Genomic DNA, 9,656 nt, shown 5'->3' on the forward strand with positions numbered 1-9,656 from the left:
GGACTCAACCTCGACCTCGGAGGAGTCACCGCCTTGCCCGACCTCGGGCTCGGACCGACCACGTCACAGGGGGGCATCATTACCCTACCCCTAGCTAGCTCAGGCTACGGGGAACAAGACCGGCGTCCCATCTGGCTCGCCCCGGTAAACAAGTAATGATGGCACCCCGCATGCTCCATGACGATGGCGGCTCTCAGCCCCTTACGGAAGCAAGGAGACGTCAGCAAGGATCCGACAGCCCCGACAGCTGTACTTCCACGGGGCTCAAGCGCTCCTCCGACGGCCACGACATCACAGGAACAGGGCGCCAAAACCTCTCCGACAGCCACGATGGCATGTACTTAGGGTTCTGGCTCCTCTCTGCTAGACACGTTAGCACATTGCTACACCCCCCATTGTACACCTGGGCCCTCTCCTTACGTCTATAAAAGGAAGGCCCAGGGCTCTCGTACGAGAAGGTTGGCCGCGCGGGAGAACGGGCCGGCGCACAAGGCTCTCTCTCTCTCTCCCACGCGAACGTTGTAACCCCCCTACTGCAAGCGCATCCGCCCTGGGCGCAGGACAACACGAAGGCCGCGAGTTCCCATTTGCTGTCTTTCCCCCTTTGTGTTCCGTCTCGCGCCGACCCATCTGGGCTGGGACACGCAGCGACAATTTACTCGTCGGTTCAGGGACCCCCCGGGGTCGAATCGCCGACAGGTAGTTTTCCTATTGCTTTACATGGTTTTGGGATAATATTTCATTATAGCCATGTTCCAGTTATTTTGTTATTCTATTTATGTTCATGTTAAGATCATTAATGTTAATTGGAACATGGAGCTTAACTTGAGAAACACGTGCCACCACAAGGGTTTAATGGGACGCCCTTGACCAACTAACTAGGAAAGCTAGTGGAAAACTACCTTACCAGAAAGGGGCAAGCCGGCAAGGGCGGTAGGGGATTGCATGCAAGGAGGTTCTCGGGTTGATTTTGCTGCGATGGCGGTCAGAAGGGGGATTCTTGCAAGTGCTCTTCCCATAAATTGTAGCGGGTTTTTGGAAGCTAGTGGAACTTTGTAAAGGCCTCGTAGTGGATCCCTAGCCATTCACCTCGGTAGTGTCTATGGGTCTAGCTAACCCTGGCGACATGGGATACACGACTTGTGGGTACAGGGTATAACCTCTACAGAGTGTAAAACTGGTATACTAGCCGAGCTCACGGTCAAGAGCAGCTCAGTACTCTCTGATGATTAATTTATGGAACCTAAACTCAATTTGTCATTTGCATTTGCATGGGATTATTATTAATTTTGTTCTATTATTATTTATTATGGTTTGGTATTTATTTACACTTAGTAACTGCTAATAAAATTTTGACCAACTTATTAAAAGCAATGCTTAGCTTTAACCCATATTGTTGATTAGCCTTACATATCATATGAACTCTCACCTTTGGTGAGTTCATACAACATTATTCCCCACAACTTGTTGAGCGATGAACATGTGTGAGCTCACCCTTGCTGTCTCACCTCCCACAGGTCAAGAACAGGTAGCACTGGATGAGACGCATGGTGGATGTTGCGTTGTGTTCGTGAGAGGTCTAGGTCGTCGTCTCTCAGTCGACTTTCTGACGTCAAGGATGGATTTTAGATCCTGTTATATTTATCTTTTTATTTTGTAAGACTTCCGCTATCTAATAAGTACTCTGATTATTGTGACATTTATCTCTATACACCCTGTAATTATATATGTTGTTTTCTTTGGCGCATGTATGAGATGCACCTGGCTTTGTTCCTTAAAGCCCGGGTGTTACAGCGGTATCAAAAACTGATAAGCAGCATGAAAATGAAGATCCAAACTGAAACAACGTTCGAGACAGTCTTCGTGGTAGCATATTGATACAATCAAGATGTTGCCTTGGTCTTACGTGCAGTGTAATAAGCATACTGAATTTCGTCTAAGTACTGTTTTGGAACCCATAAAAAAGAACTGCGACTACTTATTCCTTTTCTCCGGAATGGGGGGGGGGACTATAAGTGTGGAATCACTACAAGTTGGTGTCCTATTCAGTTAGTGTGTACGACCATAGTGGGGACTGGGGAATGCCTTGATCCCACCTCGGCCAAGCCTCTTCTAGAGAGCACCAGTGTGGTGCACGTCTTGAGCCCAGTGAAGAAATTGTCGGGCACAGTTGAGAATTGCATCCGGTTGTCAATGAGGATCATAGGCTGCAGCAAAGCCAGCCGAGTGAGGGCATGTTCGTTTCTATCGGAATACACCAAGAATTATTCCTGTTGATCAAAACTTATACAAATTAGAGAAGCAATCTGGGTAGGAACAATTCCGGTTCTCTATTCCATGTCTACCGAACGGGCCCTGACTGCGGCTGGGATCGGGTCGGATAGCACGTTATGGCTCAGGATTCAGCAACATAAGCTAGGACAACTCTCCGAGCACGTCGGGGATCATACATGTGCGGTGTTTCTGGCTGAAATCAATCTTCAGCAGAGAGCGGCATTGGTCGAGGTTACATAGTGTCACACCCGAATTTAAGGAACAAAACCGGGTGCATCTTATACACGCGTCAAGAAGACAACATATATAATAACAGAATGTATATAGATAAATGTCACAATAACATCAGCGTAATTATTGCATAGCGGAAGTCTTATAAAATAAAAGATAAATATAAAACGAACTGAGGATCATCTTTGGCGCCAATAAAGTCAACTGGGAGACGCCACCTAGATCAGATCAAACTCCTCATGGTGTGGTTCCTCCTGAACCACCTATTCTTCTCCTGTGGGGGTGTGAGACAGCAAGAGTGAGCTCACACATGATCATAGCTCAATAAGTTGTTGGGAAACCAGTGTGCATAAACTCACCGAAGGTGGAAGTTCATGTGAAGTATAAGTCTGATCAACAATGGGGGTTAAAGCTGAGCATTGCTTTTAATAAGTTGGTCAAACTTTATTAGCAGGTACTAAATGTAAGTGAATAACAAACCATAATAAAAGTAATAGAACAAAATTAATAACAAATCCCATGCAATGCAAATGACAAATTGAATTTAAGTTCCATAAATTAATCATGCGAGAATCCTAAGCTGCTCATGACCGTGAGCTCAGCTAGTATACCAGTTTTACACTCTCAGAGGTTATACCCTATACACACAAGTCATGTTACCCATCTGCCAAGGGATCGCGACTCCCATACACCTCTACCAAGGAAGCGAGACAGGGAAACACTACGAGACATTTATAAAGTTCCACTAGCTTCCGAAAACCCGCTACAGTTTATGGGAAGAGCACTTGCAAGAATCCCTCGTCTGACCGCTATCGCACCAAAATCAACCCGAGAACCTCCCTGCATGCAACTCCCCTACTGCCCTTGCCCCTTTCGGGTAAGATAGTCTTCCACTAGCTGTCCTAATTAGTCAGCCAAGGGCGTCCCATTCCACCCTTGTGGTGGCACGTGTTTCTCAAGTTAAGCTCCTCGTTCCAATTAACATTAATGGTCTTGCCATGAACATAGATAAAATAACAAAATAATTGGAACATGGATATAATGAAATATTAACCAAAAACATGTAAAGCAATAGCAAAACTACCCAAGTGATTTAGGGATAACAAGGTAATGAGATAAACAGTCTAGGGTGACCTATTGAGTCCCATCAGAATTAAACCTATGCATGAATAAGTGATATTAAAGAACATTATTGGGTAAAAAGTGGTCAAGGGCACAACTTGCCTTGCACTTGAGATTCCAGTTACTAGGATGATTCTTCAGATCCTCGTGGCCTCACTGCTAGTCGTAGCAATACACACAAACATGGTATAGACAAAATTAACAACACACCAAACATAAGAATAAACTGCATAATAATAATCTACGCGTTCCTACGAGATCGTGGGAACGAGAACCACTAAAATCGGAGTTACTAGTAAGGAGTTATGGTTTATACAAGATCTATGTGATTTAAATATTAAACTAATTGGTTAGTACATACCATATGAGAGATTATTCCATAAATAATTAATTCAACTTAAATTTTAATCATAACTTGGCTAGAGATCATGCTTTAATCCTATTATAATTATGGACAAGTTAAATTTGATTTAGAGGAGGTATTCTAGTAGACATAGGTTAAATAATATATAACTATAAAATTATGCAACATGGTATGATTAATACTGTTACTGTGTAGTTAGTATTATATGAATCTAACGTAACTTGAACGAGTCAATTTGGAGTTAAGATGGAGAAGTTATGAATTTCCGAAGTTGTCATGTACTTGGTATAAGATTAACTAGGAAATCAATTTTAATGTGGATTTCATGTCAAAAAAGAGACACTAATTGATAAACAATAATATTACAAAATTATAGGAACCAGAATGAATTAATTTGGAGCTAGAATGGATTTTCTATGAATTAAATAAATTTCTGGAATTATTTTAACACTAAAAATCATTTTCTAATTGAATTTCTGAATTTTCCTATGATTCTGGACTGTGTCTCAATTAAACTGAAACGCAGGGGCATTGGGGTAAGAATCCCAAGAATCAGTAAATCCAGATCTGGACCGCGGGTTAGTTATCCTTAACCCGAGGGACTCATATGTTAAACCGTCACAGCGAAGGGGTATCGTCAGATTAGGACCGTCCGATCAGGAGAGGTCGGATCAGATTAGATATAGGTTTTTAACTGCATGGGTACGTGCCCCTTGCCACAGGATCGAGGATCCATGGCCGGATTTCTCCCGTAACCCTGATTCCAATCCGACCGCCCGATTACGAACAGACCACCACGATTTTAATGGATCGTGATCGCCCAGCGACCACACGATCGAAGATCAATGCTTCGAAGTCCGTCGGGTGAAGGGGTACACTCCATCTAATCCTGACTGCTCGCTCACAATCCAACGGTGCACCTAAGTTCTTCCACCACGTGATAACCAGAGGAGGCGGAGCAGAGGCCCGCGGCGGCGCAGCCCACCCAGCTAACCCGGCTCCGGTGAGCAATACTGCACGCCCGGTCGACCCATACTCTAATTCACTAAGGAAATACCTATTAAATGGAAATGCGAACGTGAGAGCGGCATTCTCACCTAGATTAGCATGTCGACGTCCATTGCCCGCGATGCGTGGCAGAGTCCGATGTCCGGTGAGCAATTCCGGTCACGTCGTTGGCCGATTCGTCCACCCACGGCCGTGAGCACCCCCATCACTGCCGAGGCACTCCCCCAAACCTTCAGTGGATTCCCGAAGGCCGATTGGACTGGATTGCCGCGCAGCGGACTACCCAGCGCCGCAACCCTTCCTCTGCTACCGTGGGGTCTCACGTGCGGGTTCCGTTGTGAGGAAACGAGCTGACAGAAGCTCTTGGGATGGATTTATGGACGCGAGTGATAGAGCTAGAGTGCCTGGTCTTTCAGTGAGTGGAGATAAATCCGATTTGGTGGAAGTAGACCCTCACGATCCGACTACGACGAGCGAACCCGAAGCGCCAATGCAATCGCTGAACCAACTCCCAATGGTTACCAACCTTACCGGCACAAGATCAGCCTGATCACGAAGATCAATTCCTGTACGCAATCGAAGAACGAACAAGAATATGAAGCAAGCAATCTTAATATCACTTGAGGTGGAGTTCTGAATCACAGAGGACAACACATATTTGTGCGTGTTCTAGGGTAGCTAAAGCTAGATGTAAAACAAAACTCAAGTTCTAAATGAAACAGGACTCTGACTAAATAGAGGAGACGCAGCCCTGGGGGAGGAGAGGCGTGAACAGTAGGGCCGACGCTACAATACCGCAGTTACTGCTCACGACTTCCCTAGGCGCCCCATCCTGGCCTTCCTGTTGGGCCATCTTCTAATCTTCTGGGCCTTTGTTCTTTAACAGCATGATGAAGTTCAATTCTCTTGCACGGGCCCGAGTCACTGGCCTAGGTGGAAGGGGTGGCGCCTAGACTGGGAAAGATGGTGCCTGGGCTGGAGAAGGTGCTGCTGGTGTAGATGTACTCGTGTTGGTGTTGATGTCCTCATCATCCTCCCCTTCTTGAACTGAAGTCGTCCTCGACGGCAACTCCTCATCTTCTCCCGCATACGGTTTCAAATCTGCAACATTAAAACTAGTGGAAACACCAAACTCTGCAGGCAGGTCAAGAATATAAGCATTAGCATTAATCTTGGTTAGTATCTTAAAAGGACCAGCAGCACGAGGCGTCAATTTAGAACGGTGCAAAGTAGAAAACGATCCTTTCTCAAATGCAACCAAACCATATCACTAGGTTCAAAAGTAACTAGTTTTCGGCCTTTACTACCAGTAACCTGATATTTAGCATTAGCAGTAGCAATGTTTTGTTGAGATTGTTCATGGAGGTTAATCATTTGTTCAACATGTGCAACAACATCTATGTGTGGGGCGTCCTCAGCATCAAGCGAAAACAAAGCAATAGGTGCCCTAGGAATGTAACCATAAACAATCTGAAAAGGGCACATCTTTGTAGAAGAATGTGTTGCATGATTATAAGCAAACTCAACATGAGGCAAGCAACCCTCCCAACGTTTCAAATTTTTGTCTAAAACAGCCCTAAGCATGGTAGACAAAGTTCGATTAACCACCTCAGTTTGACCATCAATCTGAGGGTGACAAGTGGTGCTAAACAACAATTTAGTTCCCAATTTATTCCACAGAGATCGCCAAAAATGACTGATAAACTTAGCATCACGATCCGAGACTATTGTATTGGGAATACCATGCAAACGAATAATCTCTCTAAAAAACAATTCAACAACATTGCTAGCATCATCAGTCTTATGACAAGGTATGAAATGAGCCATTTTGGAGAATCCATCAACAACCACAAAAATGTTATCCCTCCCCTTCTTAGTTCTAGGCAATCCCAAAACAAAATCCATCGAAATATCAATCCAAGGGGAAGTAGGAACATGCAAAGGCATATACAAACCATGGTTATTCAACCATGACTTAGCTTTCTGACAAGTAGTGCAGCGTGCAACAAGGCGCTCAACATCAGCGCGCATCCGAGGCCAAAAGAAGTGGGCAGCCAACACCTCATGCGTCTTGTAGACGCCAAAGTGCCCCATGAGACCGCCCCATGCGCTTCCTGTAACAACAAAAGACGAACCGAGCTAGCTGGAACACACAACTTGTTAGCGCGAAACAGGAACCCATCCTGTATGTGAAATTTGCCCCATGGTATCCCATTAATACAATGACCGAAAGCATCTTTAAAATCAACATCATCAACATATTGATCCTTCACAGTGTGCAAACCAAAGATTTTAAATCTAACTGTGACAGCATGGTATAGCGACGAGACAAAGCATCAGTAATAACATTGTCCTTCCCGTTCTTGTGTTTAATAATGTAAGGAAAGGACTAAATGAATTCTACCCATTTAGCATGACAACGATTCAGATTTGTTTGGGTACGAATATGTAGCCTCATGATCAGAATGAATTATGGACTCACGATGCCAAAGATAGTGCTGCCATGTATGCAAAGTGCGCACTAAAGCGTAAAGCTCCTTATCATAAGTAGAATATTTTAGACTAGCACCGCTTAGTTTTTCACTAAAATAAGCAACTGGTTTTCCTTCTTGTAACAAAACAACACCTAGCCCAATACCGCTAGCATCGCATTCAAGCTCAAACACTTTATTAAAATCTGGCAATTGCAAGAGGGGAGCTTAAGTTAACTTATCTTTCAAAGTGCTGAACGCTACCTCCTGCGAATCATTCCAAGCAAACGACACATCTTTCTTTGTAAGCTCATGTAGAGGCGCTGCAATGGAGCTAAAATCACGAACAAATCTGCGGTAGAAATCGGCAAGTCCAAGAAAGCTCCGAATTTGTGTGACCATCGTCGGTGTAGGCCACTCCCGAATGGCAGCAATCTTGCTGCTATCCACCTCAATGCCCTATGGAGTAACAACATAACCAAGAAACGAGACACGTCGTGTGCAAAAGATGCATTTTCCATGTTAGCAAATAACTGGGCAGCACGCAATGCGTCAAAAACAACACTTAAATGTTCCAAATGCTCTTCCATAGATTTGTTGTAAATAAGGATATCATCAAAATAAACAACCACAAACAAGCCTATGACGGACCTCACAACTTCATTCATCACTCGCATAAAAGTGCTGGGAGCATTAGTCAATCCAAACGGCATAACCAATCATTCATATAAACCAAATTTCGTTTTAAAAGCCGTTTTCCATTCATCACCTAGTTTCATTCTATTCTGGTGGTAACCACTACGCAAATCAATCTTAGTGAAAATAGTGGCACCACTAAGCTCATCTAGCATATCATCAAGACGTGGTATAGGATATCGATAACGAATGGTGATGTTATTAATAGCACGACAGTCTACACACATACGTCGTGACCCATCTTTCTTGGGAACAAGTAACACAGGAACAGAGCAAGGGCTAAGAGACTCACGAATGTAACCCTTTTCAAGCAACGCCTGTACCTGGCGCTGAATCTCCTTCGTCTCATCCGGATTTGTACGGTACAGTGCGCGGTTCGGAAGCTGTGCGCCGGGGATGAGGTCAATCTGGTGCTCAATGCCACGAAGCGGTGGGAGACCCGGTGGTAAGTCTTTGGGAAAGACATCAGCGTACTCCTGCAAAAGGTTAGCAACCGCAGGGGGAATAGCCAAAGATGGTGCATCATCAAGTGAAATGAGGACACTAGAGCATACAAGTGCATAGCATGGCAAATGAGCACCGTGTAGATCATCAAAATCAGCACGTGTAGCAAGTAAAACAGGAGCATTCAACTTGATTTCAGAAGGAACAAAGGGCGATGGATCAAGTTGTTTAGCAGTTGTAGCAGCTCGAGCAAGATCATCTTTAACAATTTGTTCAGGTGTCATTGGATGTATAATTATTTTCTGACCCTTAAACATGAAAGAATAATGATTCGAATGACCATGATGCAAGCTATCAGTATCATATTGCCAAGGTCGACCAAGTAACAAAGAGCATGCTTCCATGGGAATAACATCACAATCAACAAAATCAGAATAAGCACCCATGGAGAAAGGAACACGCACGGAACGTGTGATTTTTATTTTACCACCATCATTAAGCCATTGAATGTGATATGGGTTTGGATGCTTACGAGTGGGTAATGACAACTTTTCGACCAGCATGGTACTCGCTAAATTGTTGCAACTGCCGCTGTCGATAATGATGCGAATTGACCGCTCCTGCACAACACCCTTTGTATGGAACAGAGTGTGTCGCTGATTCTTCTCGAGCAAAGTGACTTGTGTACTAAGAACACGCTGCACAATAAGACTTTCATACCTATTAGCGTCGCCCGGGTTGACATGTACCTCTGCTTGAGCTGCATGGTCAGTGGCAAGTAGTGCATGTTGAATTTCTTCAGAATCACTAGCGGAAGAGTACTCACCATCGTCACGAATGAGCAAAGTGCGCTTGTGAGAGCACCTAGAGGGGGGTGAATAGGTGATCCTATAAAGCTTAAAAACCTATTGCCAAAAAACTTGGTTAAGTGTTAGTGCAATAGGATCAAGTAGTTGGAGAGGAGTACTTGTGAAACACAGAAACCACAGAGAGAAACAACACTGTAGACACAGTGGTTTATCCCATGGTTCGGCCAAGTACAAAAC

Source organism: Zea mays, chromosome 1 (genome assembly GCF_902167145.1).
Source record: "Zea mays cultivar B73 chromosome 1, Zm-B73-REFERENCE-NAM-5.0, whole genome shotgun sequence".
Classification (NCBI taxonomy): Eukaryota; Viridiplantae; Streptophyta; class Magnoliopsida; order Poales; family Poaceae; genus Zea; species Zea mays.